Source organism: Salvelinus namaycush, chromosome 6, assembly GCF_016432855.1.
Source record: "Salvelinus namaycush isolate Seneca chromosome 6, SaNama_1.0, whole genome shotgun sequence".
NCBI classification, from domain to species: domain Eukaryota; kingdom Metazoa; phylum Chordata; class Actinopteri; order Salmoniformes; family Salmonidae; genus Salvelinus; species Salvelinus namaycush.
In genome coordinates, this window is record NC_052312.1 from 51,263,045 (window position 1) to 51,269,044 (window position 6,000).

The following is a 6,000-nucleotide window of genomic DNA, read 5'->3' on the forward strand; positions in this document are numbered from 1 at the left end:
AAAGCTTGTGGAAGGCTACCTGAAACGTTTGACCCAAGTTAAACAATTTAAAGGCAATGCTACCAAATACTAATTGAGTGTATGTTAACTTCTGACCCACTGGGAATGTGATCAAATAAATAAAAAGCTGAAATAAATAATTCTCTCCACTATTATCATGACATTTCACATTCCTAAAATAAAGTGGTGATCCTAACTGACCTAAGACAGGGAATTTTTACTAGGATTAAGTTTAAATGTATTTGGCTAAGGTGTATGTAAACTTCCAACTTCAACTGTATATAGAGAGATATACAGTAGTCTACTGATGAAGACAGTATAGAGAGATATACAGTAGTGTACTAATGAAGACAGTATAGAGAGATATACAGTAGTGTACTAATGAAGACAGTATATATAGAGATATATACAGTAGTCTACTGATGAAGACAGTATAGAGAGATATACAGTAGTGTACTAATGAGGACAGTATGTGTAACTACAGTTGGTCGGTACTTACGAAGTCTTTCTGGACTTCCTGGATCAGCTCCTGCAGTTTGGCCAGGTCCACACAGTGAGAGACCCTGTCCTTCACACAGCCTGACCTGCCCCTGGATCGGGCCCTGGACCGGGCCCTGGACCGGGCAGTAGCGCAGTCCTGACCCATAACAGCCAGAAGGAGGACCAGCAGCAGAGAGAACTGGACCACTCTGGACAAACTGGACATACTTATACTGGTTCACCTGGTACCTGCTTCAACTGGTTTACCTGGTACCTGCTTCAACTGGTTCAACTGCTCACCTTGTCTCTATCTGAATCACCTGGTCACCTGGTTCGTTCAATCTCTGTTTGAATCACCTGGTTCAAATGACCTGCCAAATATCTGACCTACAGTACATATAGGATCTGATTCACTGAATCTGTGAATCACTGATGTAAAATCGACTCACTGAGTTTCCTACTCTATTAACTGACTGATTGAAAGACTGACTGAACAAATTATTCCCTTCTTCGTCTTCTCAGCAGGGGAGTCAGTCACGTCTGCTCTGTTCTCTGCAGGTGAAGGCTCCGTGGGTCTGGCATTCCTCTCTACTGTCGCCAACCTTTTTATGCTGCCAGAGCTCCTCCTGATGATGTAACATTACACACACACACACACAAACACACCTAAACGTGCACACACCTCCCTCCCTCCCTCCCTCCCTCCCTCCCTCCCTCCCTCCCTCCCTCCCTCCCTCCCTCCCTCTCACTGCATGTTGTCATTCTGTTTTCTGGAATGTGCAACCTGACAACAGAATCCTTGTTGGTCAGTGCTGTCCCTTGAAACCTGAGGTGGGCAGATTTCTATCCCTTTATGAATTCCTGTGGATCCCTCTGGTGTCCTGGTCCTGAGAAGCTGTACTCTACAGAGTGCAGGACAACACCAAAGAACTACATTGTGCATCATAACAGATAGTGTATGTATGTTTACCATGTCTTCACGTATCAGGGTTCCAGTTACAACGTAAAACAAGTGAAAGGTGTGGACTTGAGGAAGATTTAACCAGGTCATGACATTTGAAGGTGTTGGCTTTGGTCGGCGTCCTAGATTCTATTTGCTGATGAAACCACAAGTAACCTGCTTTTCTTCAGCAAATAGTTGCAATGAAACAAGAGAATAGTTGCACAATCATCACACACCCATAACTGTTTACAATGCAAACATCTGAATTAAATATCATGGCCAGATATTGATTGATTGATAATTGATTGTGGATATTGTGGTGAGGAGAAGGATTAGATCTAACTCGGGCGGTGTTTAGATGTTGGTGGCCTGTTCAGCCTGTTCAGCCTCAGAGACAGTGATGTTGGTAGCCTGCTCGGCCTGTTCAGCCTCAGAGACAGTGATGTTGGTAGACTGCTCGGCCTGTTTAGCCTCAGAGACAGTGATGTTGGTGGCCTGTTCAGCCTGTTCAGCCTCAGAGACAGTGATGTTGGTAGCCTGCTCGGCCTGTTCAGCCTCAGAGACAGTGATGTTGGTAGACTGCTCGGCCTGTTTAGCCTCAGAGACAGTGATGTTGGTAGCCTGCTCGGCCTGTTCAGCCTCAGAGACAGTGATGTTGGTAGCCTGCTCGGCCTGTTCAGCCTCAGAGACAGTGATGTTGGTAGACTGCTCGGCCTGTTCAGCCTCAGAGACAGTGATGTTGGTAGCCTGCTCGGCCTGTTCAGCCTCAGAGACAGTGATGTTGGTAGCCTGCTCGGCCTGTTCAGCCTCAGAGACAGTGATGTTGGTGGCCTGCTCGGCCTGTTCAGCCTCAGAGACAGTGATGTTGGTAGCCTGCTCGGCCTGTTCAGCCTCAGAGACAGAGACAGTGATGTTGGTGGCCTGCTCGGCCTGTTCAGCCTCAGAGACAGTGATGTTGGTAGCCTGCTCGGCCTGTTCAGCCTCAGAGACAGTGATGTTGGTGGCCTGCTCGGCCTGTTCAGCCTCAGAGACAGTGATGTTGGTAGCCTGCTCGGCCTGTTCAGCCTCAGAGACAGTGATGACTCGGTCATAATGTCAGCCGGGTGTTAAAGCAGTGCTGGTGCAGCAGAAAGATGTTGTGGTAACGAGCTGTAGGGTTGTGGACCATTGGTCTACTTTCCTATGAGAATGAAGTGGGGGGGGGGGGGGGGGGGGGGGGGCTTTTAGAGTGATTCACGTGTCAGTCGGCCTAGTTTCAATGTTCCTATACAGCCACATAGCTGCCCACTTCTGAGTTGGCAAAAACTCTGACAACAGGTTGCTGTTGGCATTATGGACTTGTTGTTGTCTCTAAAGTAGAACAGGTTGATGTTGGCATTATGGACTTGTTGTTGGCTCTAAAGTAGACCAGGTTGATGTTGGCATTATGGACTTGTTGTTGTCTCTAAAGTAGACCAGGTTGATGTTGGCATTATGGACTTGTTGTTGTCTCTAAAGTAGACCAGGTTGATGTTGGCATTATGGACTTGTTGTTGTCTCTGAAGTAGACCAGGTTGATGTTGGTATTATGGACTTGTTGTTGGCTCTGAAGTAGACCAGGTTGATGTTGGCATTATGGACTTGTTGTTGTCTCTGAAGTAGACCAGGTTGCTGTTGGCATTATGGACTTGTTGTTGTCTCTAAAGTAGACCAGGTTGATGTTGGCATTATGGACTTGTTGTTGTCTCTAAAGTAGACCAGGTTGATGTTGGCATTATGGACTTGTTGTTGTCTCTAAGTAGACCAGGTTTATGTTGGCATTATGGACTTGTTGTTGTCTCTGAAGTAGACCAGGTTGATGTTGGCATTATGGACTTGTTGTTGTCTCTGAAGTAGACCAGGTTGCTGTTGGCATTATGGACTTGTTGGTGTCTCTAAAGTAGACCAGGTTGATGTTGGCATTATGGACTTGTTGTTGGCTCTAAAGTAGACCAGGTTGATGTTGGCATTATGGACTTGTTGTTGGCTCTGAAGTAGACCAGGTTGATGTTGGCATTATGGACTTGTTGTTGGCTCTGAAGTAGATCAGGTTGATGTTGGCATTATGGACTTGATGTTGTCTCTGAAGTAGACCAGGTTGATGTTGGCATTATGGACTTGATGTTGGCTCTAAAGTAGACCAGGTTGATGTTGGCATTATGGACTTGTTGTTGGCTCTGAAGTAGACCAGGTTGATGTTGGCATTATGGACTTGTTGTTGTCTCTAAGTAGACCAGGTTGATGTTGGTATTATGGACTTGTTGTTGTCTCTAAAGTAGACCAGGTTGATGTTGGCATTATGGACTTGTTGTTGTCTCTGAAGTAGACCAGGTTGATGTTGGCATTATGGACTTGTTGTTGGCTCTAAAGTAGACCAGGTTGATGTTGGCATTATGGACTTGTTGTTGGCTCTAAAGTAGACCAGGTTGATGTTGGCATTATGGACTTGTTGTTGGCTCTGAAGTAGATCAGGTTGATGTTGGCATTATGGACTTGATGTTGTCTCTGAAGTAGACCAGGTTGATGTTGGCATTATGGACTTGTTGTTGTCTCTAAGTAGACCAGGTTGATGTTGGTATTATGGACTTGTTGTTGTCTCTAAAGTAGACCAGGTTGATGTTGGCATTATGGACTTGTTGTTGTCTCTGAAGTAGACCAGGTTGATGTTGGCATTATGGACTTGTTGTTGGCTCTAAAGTAGACCAGGTTGATGTTGGCATTATGGACTTGTTGTTGTCTCTAAAGTAGACCAGGTTGATGTTGGCATTATGGACTTGTTGTTGTCTCTAAAGTAGACCAGGTTGATGTTGGCATTATGGACTTGTTGTTGGCTTTGAAGTAGACCAGGTTGATGTTGGCATTATGGACTTGTTGTTGGCTCTGAAGTAGACCAGGTTGATGTTGGCATTATGGACTTGTTGTTGGCTTTGAAGTAGACCAGGTTGATGTTGGCATTATGGACTTTTTGTTGGCTTTGAAGTAGACCATTGGAATGGCTTCTAGTGCCGTCGTCATGGCCACGTTACCGTAAGGAAGTTACAATCAACTGATCAACACACAATGTTGTGATTTGGTTTGTTGATATCTGTTATGTAATCCTAATAAGGGCCTAAAACCTGTTGTTTAACATGTAGGAAGCCACAGAGTGTGTTCTGATAGGCTGTTATTTAAGTGTAGGCCAAAAGCACTGTACTCTTTTTAACTAGGCAAGTCAGTTACGAACAAATTCCTAGTTACAATGACCGTCTACCCAGGCCAAACCCGGACGACTCTGGGCCAATTTCTCTCCGTCCTTTGGGACTCCCAAGAACAGCCAGTTGTGATACAGCCTGGAATCGAACCAGGGTCTGTAATTACATCTCAAGCTCTGAGATGCAGTGCCTTATACCGCTGCGCGACTCGGTAGCCGCACAGACCAGGCTGGACTATTCCTTACTGTATTATATACCTTTATATTGTCTTTATGATGTAATATATACCTTTATATTGTCTGGTGTATTATATACCTTTATATTGTCTTTATGATGTATTATATACATTTATATTGTCTTTATGATGTAATATATACCTTAACAGTGTCTTTATGATGTAATATATACATATATATTTGCTGGGTCTTAAAGAGGTGCTGGTGCAGCAGAAAGATGTTGTGGTAACGAGCTGTAGGGTTGTGGACCCTTAGTCTACTTTCATATGAGAATGAAGTGGGGGGGGGGGGGGGGGGGCTTTTAGAGTGATTCACATGTCAGTCGGCCTAGTTTCAATGTTCCTATACAGCCACATAGCTGCCCACTTCTGAGTTGGCAAATACTCTGACAACAGGTTGCTGTTGGCATTATGGACTTGTTGTTGTCTCTGAAGTAGACCAGGTTGATGTTGACATTATGGACTTGTTGTTGTCTCTAAAGTAGACCAGGTTGATGTTGGCATTATGGACTTGTTGTTGTCTCTGAAGTAGACCAGGTTGATGTTGGCATTATGGACTTGTTGTTGTCTCTAAAGTAGACCAGGTTGATGTTGGCATTATGGACTTGTTGTTGTCTCTAAAGTAGACCAGGTTGATGTTGGCATTATGGACTTGTTGTTGTCTCTAAAGTAGACCAGGTTGATGTTGGCATTATGGACTTGTTGTTGTCTCTAAAGTAGACCAGGTTGATGTTGGCATTATGGACTTGTTGTTGTCTCTAAAGTAGACCAGGTTGATGTTGGCATTATGGACTTGTTGTTGTCTCTGAAGTAGACCAGGTTGATGTTGGCATTATATACTTGTTGTTGGCTCTGAAGTAGACCAGGTTGATGTTGGCATTATGGACTTGTTGTTGTCTCTAAAGTAGACCAGGTTGATGTTGGCATTATGGACTTGTTGTTGTCTCTAAGTAGACCAGGTTGTTGTTGGCATTATGGACTTGTTGTTGTCTCTAAAGTAGACCAGGTTGATGTTGGCATTATGGACTTGTTGTTGTCTCTAAAGTAGACCAGGTTGTTGTTGGCATTATGGACTTGTTGTTGTCTCTAAAGTAGACCAGGTTGATGTTGGCAATATGGACTTGTTGTTGGCT